The 9,315-nt window shown below is 39.2% G+C and overlaps 1 pseudogene; it reads left to right on the forward strand.

The window, feature by feature from the left end:
* Window positions 1-872: 872 nt before the first annotated feature.
* Window positions 873-7,621, forward strand: LOC148214212 (uncharacterized; annotated as a pseudogene).
* Window positions 7,622-9,315: the final 1,694 nt, after the last annotated feature.

Consider the following 9,315-nt stretch of genomic DNA (forward strand, 5'->3'; position numbering starts at 1 on the left):
AGAATGATCTATTTTTAGAACAGACCCAGAAAATACAACGTATGTTGCCAACTACAATTTCCATCTAAAACCATTTGGATGCAAGCTACAGATCACTCTGGACAATAATAATTCTTTCTCATATGTTTTCAGTAGTAAACCTGAGTTTGTTTGCTAAATAGTTGCCAACCAAACTTTTCAGGGCTATGCAAAACTTAGAAGTTATATTGTGTTAATATAACTTCTGAGTTAGTTTTGCCAATGCTACCGGGAGTTCAACTCAGTATTCTGAATATGGGCTCAAAGCAGTATTCACTTTTGGATCATACTTTATTTTTAAACTCTGATGATTGGGGCAGTTAAGTGAATGGGTACCAGATTAACAGTAAATAAATGCATGGAAGGCACTTGCCTGAACATTTACTGTTTTTAAGAATTAGGATGGTAAAAGTATGACAGCCACTTTCTCTGTCCCCTGCCTCTCTCGGGCTATTGTGTTCTACCATAGCAGCCTTCTGCTGCTACTTCGGCCATTTTTTGCCAGCAAGCCACAAACCTGACAGAACTGAGTAGTGACACTGATGAGGGGTTCTTCCCAGGAGAGGGGCATCTTTGCCAACCAGCCATGCCAACTTTCCTGTCACACCACAAAACCCAGTGATCAAAGGCACTCAACCATCCAATAAGGGCAAGTCCATGGGTTTTCTTGCAAGTCCTGCTCTGATGAAGTTAAGTTCTTCCAGCATGAGGTGCACAAGGCTTAACCCTCTCTCCCATCTTGTTAAACAACTGCTTAAAGCTATGGGGATAAGTCATTTAACATCTGAGGCATGGTATCTTCAGTGTGCATATGAAATCCACTTATAATCTTTACCTGAGACCTATCAGGAGATATGGCGGAAGTCGTTTCTACAAGCAATAACCTTCTCGATGGGGAGGAACAGATTGAAGCTGAACCATACCAAGGTGGAGTGCAGCTGATTCAGAGACTGACTTGACCCTGAACAAAGAAACAAGCACACAAACAGACATAAATCTGATATTAGAAATAAGAACATATTTTACTCTCCCAGAATATTATCACAGTCCTTAAAGTGAACTTCAAATGAAATTTTCACCTTAAACAAATATGCTAATGTTCATCAAGAGTCTCAGCGATATCTCAACTGACTTGAACAGTTATTTTTTTATCACTTTACAAATATATTTCAGTTCACCAGAAACATAGTAACTGTATCCCATCCAACAGCTTATGTGAATGGCCACTATTAATAATGTAATTTTCACTTTCTGCACCCCCCTGCCAAAGGTTAGAGACATCACTGCTTATTATTTCTCCTCATTCCTACTGCCAGGATAATATTCTTTGCAACTGATGAAATGAATATAGCCCATAGGAGCTTATACCTTAATAAATGTGTTAGTCTTTAAGATGCCACTAATCTCTTTTTTCATTTCGTTACAATTAAATTGCTAGCAATTTGAAGAAATAATAGTATGTCTTATTTATAAGGTAACTTGCATCAACAACATACTTTCTGTTCCTATACCACACATACAAAATAAAAAAAACTGACTACAAATTCATAACACTGATGCATAGAATATTGATACAGCAACTAATGTTTTACCTATTTTGCTATAATTACAAATCCCAGGGAAGCGAATCTCATTTTAAATCATTATCGCTCAGACATTCTAAAACTTGTCACCTGAAAATCTGTTGAAGAACTAGAGAATCATTCTGGTTTATGTCTTTTTAAAGATCTGTTTGGAAAACTTTCAAAGAGCAGGAGAAAAGGGGTGGGGGAGGTAAATGGACAAAAGCAGAAGTATTGGAAAGCAGTAAATGAGAGAGAGTGATCTTAGCCCATGACTTAGTTAAGTTGAAATGTTTAAAATGTAAGCCTATTCAATGCTAAGTTAGATAAGATTTAATTGAAATACTTCAGTTTAACTGGCTCAGGATCAATCTCAGAATGAAAAGAATAAAGTGGAATCTGAAAGTTTCTTCTTAAACACACACACACACACACACACACACAATCTTTTACTTCTTCTATAAAATGGAGCAAGGAGAGAAATAGTCCCTGGTACTAATTTCAAGAACAACTGCTACTTCATCTTCTTCATTGTCTGGTAGTTTACAAAGTGTTAGGGTCAAGCAAGGCATGAATCTGAGTCCAAAGAAAGAGAGAGCTGTACTCTGCTAAGGAAAGAGAAATCTCTCAGGAGAAGGCCATAAATCTCTCCTTAATATAGCTGGAGAGCAGTCCTAGACTACTAAGAGACTGGAGAAATGAAGCAGTAAAAAAAAGACAGAAAGGAGGCAAATGCAGTTTTAGGCTTCATCAATAAATTATGTCTAAGAAGAGGAAACAATCCTTTCTCTCTTTTGTATCGGTAAGACCCCATCCTGAATTCTCTTTCCAATGCTTACCCAATTCTGTGTACAGAATTAAAGCAAATTCAGGAAAAAATGCAGCAAAGATGATAATCTGGAGGTAAGAAGCTACATCTGTGAATAGAGATTAAAGGAATCAGATATGTTCAGCCTTGAGAAAAGATGATTGGAGTTATGAGATGTGATAGCATTCTTCACATGTCCAAAGGGGTGTCACACAAAGGCCAAGTCCAGTATTGTCTCAGAGTATAAGACATAGAATGATGGACAGGATAAAGACAGATTCCAAGTGAATGTTACAGCTGTAAGGGCAGTTGGACAATGAAGCCAATTATTTAGGCAGGGGTTAGATTCCCTGTTTTTGAATGTGTTGAAGCAGAGACTGGATCTGGGATGCTGTACTGTAGTTCCTATTCTAAGAAGGGGTTAGACTTGGACGTCTAAATAGTCTTTTCTAGCTCTGATTCAATGAGAAAAGCTTGTTCATTACGTAACACTAACTAAAGACTAAAAAAAAGGGAAGAGAGGTGGGCATGTCCAGAATGCTTCTGAATTGAGGGGGAAATGTTTGAAGGGGGATTTATTCATGTTCACCCAAACATGATGGTAACTGGAGCATCTGTATGACTGAGAATGCAAATAGGACTACCCATTAGGCCTCTCTATTCAGTATAGAAACATCAAGGACTGTGGAGCATTTGTAGCGTAGCTGGTGAAACTTTTCTGTCCCCACTTCTAGCCCTTCAGTGGAATAAACTGAATAGTTGTACTAGATACTATGGGCATCTGCAGGGGACGTGCATGTTAAAATCTGTAGGAGGGCAGCCATGGTGTTGTGATTGAAGCCCTGTGCCTTTTGTACCTGCAATGACATCTCATGCATGCGATTTTGGCCTTCCTCCCTGCAGGCCCCACTCTATTTCACATTTTAAAAATAACTGGATATCTTAACGTGAAGAATTAGCCCTCTATAAGACTTCTCAGAAGAGTCAACTTCGGGGAGTATAATTTTCATTTAATTCTGCCAAGCCACACAAAAATTATTGGCAATTTCCTTCTTTTAAAAAAGAAAATGTAAAAGGTTAGGGCTCTTACTGTGTAAATACTCAGCTGGAATTTAATTGATTTTCTGAAGGAGTGCAGAAGCCCCAGAATATTGTGGGAACCCAGAGAACTTGTGCCAATCCTGGATTGGGGCAAACATCATGTGCGGATGGGGTCTTTAGACACTTAATGGGGAAAAAAACCTGTTGGACTCAGAAACTTTTTGTTTGGCGCTGACAAACATCAAATTGTTCCATAAATATGTGTTTCACAGGCAAAAAACTATCCAGAGCTTTGCAATTTTCAATCTTCTCAGTAGGGCTGCCGCACCCTGCAGTTGCTCAAGGAGAATGCAATTATTCCTTTATAAAGCCAAACTGAAGGGACAAACAAGATACATATTATTCTAGTTTTTGTAGTACTGTGCAAAGATGGCTTTTCCAGTCTGGACGGCTTACATCAAAGCATAATTAGTGGCCTGATTTTCAGCCTCAGGCCCCCTACTGCTTCTACTCAGCACAAGGAAGAATACTCTATGAAAACGTGGCCAACTGTGTATGGCTGTACTTGCATTCTGACATTTCCATCAGAAAGCTATTTTTTATTATTTAAAGTCTAATCCAGATGAAAAACATGGGTGAATATAAATGCTTCACAAAGAAATGACCAGTCTGATACCATATGCAATGAAGGAAAAACTACAGCCGGATTCATAGCCTTTAGCTATGCTTAGTTATCCTTGTTCATCAGCCTCATATCCTCACTTAGAACGCCTAAGGCAATCATGCTCCAGCTGGGCCTTCCACAAAGAACACACATGAGGAGGGAAGGAAGGAGGGAGAGCATCAGGAAGCGACTGGAACTGTCCTCCTCACTTCAGAATATAAAGCACATATGTAGTAGGTGGAAAGAGAGACTGGTCACCGAAGAGGAGTGTGGAAAGTCATCACAGAACTGTAGAGAAGAGGTTAGGAAAGTTGATCCTGTGTGTGCATGTGAACGTGAACGTGGGTGCACTTCTTGCCAGGGACTAATCAGGGCATGTGCCTGTCTGTGAGATTCTCTGTGTGTATGTTTGTATGTGTACACTGGGAAGCATAGGGTGAGCTGCATGGATTTGTCAAGAACAAGTCTTGTCAGTCTAACATTCTCTCTTTTTTGATTGGATAGCTTCCTCAGTAAACTGTGGGATGCTGTAGATGTAGTATATCTTGATTTTCATGAAGTGCCCTATGACATTCTGATTAGCAAACTAATCAAGTGTGGGCTGGATGGCATAAGAATCAAGCAGATACATAGCTGACTCGAAATTCATAGAGTGTTCATCCTCATCAAAGTGGAATGAGGTGTTGAATGGGATACCACCCTGAGCTCTGCATGTGTCAAAATTTGTATTGAAGAAAATAATAGAATGAAGTTTAACAAAGAGAAATGCAAAGCTCTTCACGTAGAAGACAGAAATCAAATGAGATGAAGGGGTGCTACCTGGCTTGCGAAAAAGATTTTGGAACTGCATTCAATTACAAATTAAATATAAGTCAGCAATGTGATGAGGTTGCAAAAAAAAAAAAAAAAGGGCAAATGCAGTTTAGGCTGCAGCAACAGGTATAGTTGTCCAGCCATGCAAACCGTGCAAAGACACTGTTCTGTTCTGGGCACTTCTTTTTAAAAAGGAGTTAGACAAACTAGAACATGTTTGGAGAATGAGGATGATCAGAGGACTGGAAATTAAATACTGCGAAGAGAAGTGGAAGAACTGGGAAAGGTTAGCCTTAAAATGAGAAGATTAAGGGCAGATATGATAGCCCCTGAACGGATGTCACACAGCATACAGAACATGAGCTAAGGATTCAAATGGTTTGAAGGGAAATCCTAGCAGAATTATTAGGAAAAAACTTCCTAACAGTAAGAACAGTTGGACAGTGAAACCAATTAGTTAGTTAGTGATGCACTATTTGCTAAATGTGAACAGCCATCTATCAGGGATATTTTAGTTTCAATTTCTCAGCTGAGCAGATGGCTGGACCTGATGGCCTAAATCAGGGTTCCTCAACCTCAGCAACTTTAAGTTGGGTGGACTTCAACTCCTGGCCTAAATGATCTCTTCTAGTCATATGATTCAATGACTCTGCAGTTCTAAATATGGGAGACTTAGTATGCAAAACTCCTATCAGATTCTCTTTTCACCTCAATATGTAACCCCTCATGATCCACATCTCATCATCTCCATCTAATTGGCCAAGAACTACTGCACCATTGGTAATCCGTAGAAGATTGAAACCAGCGGTGGGCACAAAATGCACCTACTCTCAGAATGCAGCCCAAAAGCCATGAAGATGGGGCATTTGGAAACTGGAAAGTAGAAAGACATGAGGACTTATAGGAGGAGTAGCAGTATGTGTAAAGTTCATTTGTAAAACAGAAGAGTAAAATGTAGCATTATTCGTATACTGCACTGGAAAGCAGCTGGGATAAAATGTTTTGTGAGTTAAGCATAATTCACATATATTTGCCTTATGTGAACACTTCTGGCATACTTTCCTAATATTCATGCTTTTCAAAGCATTTTCCTCTAATATGTTGGTGCATATGTTTTAGGAACAGATGAATGAGTTGAAGTGCTTGCATGTATAATATAGAAATACTTTAGGCATTTCTTTCTACTGCATCACAAAAATTGAAAAATGTATGAATTCTAATGTGTGGGCAGTCCAGTCCTGTTCTGGGGGATGCGGATATAATTAAGGTCATACAAAAATTTGGTGTGGAACAAAGTATTCATTCATTGCTATATAAAACACCAGCAGTTCCCTCTTCTGATTAGCTGCCCTAAAAGTAAGTAAGACTTTTCTTGAATTTTCTTCTGGTAAATGACAATCAGTGTGGGAAAGGGAGAACTGCTGAAAATCAGTTTGGCTTCAAGCTTATAGCATGCTAAAAAAACTGGCAAAGAGAGAAAGAAAGGAAGGGAGAAGATCTGTCCATCTTCTGTGGGTGTGTCCCTTTAAAAACAATGTCACCTTAATACAAGAATTCTGTCTATTTGTTGGTAGGCCACTTGATATTTATTGGAATTTATTGCTTAGAGACAGCCATCTCAATCCAATTTTCAGGATTTTTTAATACCACATAAGGTAGCCTTTAACTGATTATTGAGATCTAAAAATAGCTGTAATTTTGATTTTATTCCTTTTGGCTTCTAAAAAATGATATTGCTCTGATTCATGCTGAGTTACTTCTACATACACTCTATTGCTTTTAACCAGAACAAGTCTTCCTCAAAGATCCAAAGAACCCAGGGCCAATTCTGGCTTTTGAGGCCTGCAGCTGCTATGATGATGATGATGATGATGATAATAATAATAATAATAATAATACCACCACCACCAAGACCACCACCACCACCAAACTGGCCTACAAGAAAGACCAAATAAAGAATAGATAAGAGATATGGCAAGGCAAAGTATTACATGGCCAATACACAAAAAAATTAGCAGGCAAAGCAGATAACAAGACTTGGCAATGGGTAAGAGCAGGAAAGTTGAAGAGACAGAGGGGCTAATTCTGAATGCACAAGGCCAAGCCTTAAGAACAAATGCATACAAAGCCAGAATTGAGATGACAGCAACAGACAAAAAATGCCATCCCTGCAAAGATGCTGAAGAAACAATGGTCCACCTAGTTAGCTGCTGCAAGAAGATTGCACAGAGTGACTACAAACAATGGAATGGCAAAGTAGCAACAATGGTGCATTGGAATATCTGCAAGAAATACCATTTGCCTGCAAGCAAGAACTGGCGGGACCACAAAGCAGACAAAGTAATAGAAAATGAAGAAGCTAAACTGCTCTGGAACTTTAGAATTCAAACAGACAACCACCTGCCACACAACATCCCAGACTTAACAATTGTTGATAAGAAAGACAAAAAAGTCTGGATAGTGGGCATTGCAATACCTGGAAACAGCAGAAGAGAAGAGAAAGAACTGGAGAAAATCACAAAATACAATGACCTGCAAATACAAGTAGAACAACTGTGGCAAAAGAAAGCAAAGATAGTACCAATAGTACTAGGCACCTTGGGTGCAATCCCAAAACATCTGGAGCACCACTTGAAGACCATCAGCACTGACAAAATCACCATCAGTCAATTGCAAAAGGCAGCTTTACTTGGAACAGCTCACATCCTGCAATGATACCTTTAACACCATCAAACAACAACATCTGCCTATCTCAGGTCCTTGGGAAGGACTCGATAGGTGGATAAAAATGCCAAATCCAATCTAAACATCTGGCTGACTGTGTGACCAACAATAATAATAATAATCCATGAAAATAAATTAAGTACCTTCTCTACATATTTTAAAATAACTTTAAAAAATTAAAAATAGCAAGGCTGTGCTCACAGTCAACCACATTTTAATCTAGATTATGCAAATCCAGCCCATGTAGTTAGCTTATGGTCCAGGGTGTCATGTGAACCTAGAAAATGAAATAAACAATGATTAAATTAGCCATGGGCCAATGAATTATATGAAGTTGTCCAAATCGGAGACCCCTCTGAGGTAATGTCACCCTTGCGAGGTTGTCCAGACAAGAAGCACACTCAGAAGTACTAGCTCTACTAGCTCTACTTTATTGTAAGGTTACATTAACAGAATCTTGTAAGCCTGAAAATACATTTCTCCCCCATCACCTTTACAGCCCAAGAAACTAGGGAGGGTCCCTTCTGAGATGTTTGCCACACCCACATTCCTTCGTGGACTAAATTGTCACTTATCTGACCATTGCCCTGGCTGTGGCTCTTCCCCCTGTCTCCCAAGGTCTTTCCCACGTACCATTACAGATAAAGAACCAGCCCTCTTATTTCTCTACCCCTCCCCCCCATTGATCCTGACACACACTAAATTATTCCTAACTTCTTGTGATTATAGTGGGATGCAACTAAAAGTCTGGCTCCCACTATACTTCATTCTTTTTAATTAATAAGTTAAATAAAGCACTACCATTTGTAAGATCATTTCAATTTCTAATAAAACAGTTGGTAAATCAAAGTTTTTCTTATTTTGGGAGACACATATTAGCATAGTGTATTAAAAACTGCTCAACCCCATTCAAAGCAAAACAACAGACTTCACCTTCTTCCTTGCATCCCCCTTAATGAAAAGAAAAGAGTCCCTTTTATTAACAACTTCAATTTTTCAGCAGTTGTGAAACCTGTCTGCAATATTTCAGTTTTCCCCAACTTAAGATCCTCCAAATATGTAGGACTGCAACTTTTGTTCTCCCCGGCCAGAGATGAAAAGTTTAACTTAACTGCGTTTAGAAGCTGCCAGACTGAGAAAGACTATAGTATCTACTGAGTAACCAGCCTGATTTTTTTTTTCTGTGATTCGTAACAGAAATGTTCTGACTGAACCAGGGGAGAAAAGATGCAGCCGACTGTGGTCAGTGGAAAGCAATACTGAACACAACCCTTAGAAATCAGAAACATTGCTGGAATGTTTATTTGGCTTTTCACCTTTCCCAATCAATTTGGTGGGCCTCCAGTTATATTTTTCAAATTGGATGTTACAGGTTACTGCTTATTTTCCCCTCCTGACCTGGCCTCCATTGGAAGCAGCAAAAGAAACTTTTTGCTTTCCACTCTGCTTCCTGTCCTAATGAGGAGCTGGTCTTCTTCAGCAAGGATGCTATATTTACCTGAGCCTGCACAGAGATGCCTGCTTTCATCAGTCATGGCGTGGGTGTTATCTATGTCAGTGTTGTCCAAACTTGGCCACTTTAAGATGAGTGGACTTCAACTCCCAGAATTCCCCAGCCAGCAGAAGTCCACTCATCTTAAAGTGGCCAAGTTGGACAACACTGATCTACGTGGACACAATATAAA

Source organism: Python bivittatus, unplaced genomic scaffold (assembly GCF_059951505.1).
Source record: "Python bivittatus isolate LINGU-HERP-01145 unplaced genomic scaffold, Pbiv_v1 ctg000700_np1212, whole genome shotgun sequence".
In the NCBI taxonomy this organism is placed as follows: Eukaryota; Metazoa; Chordata; class Lepidosauria; order Squamata; family Pythonidae; genus Python; species Python bivittatus.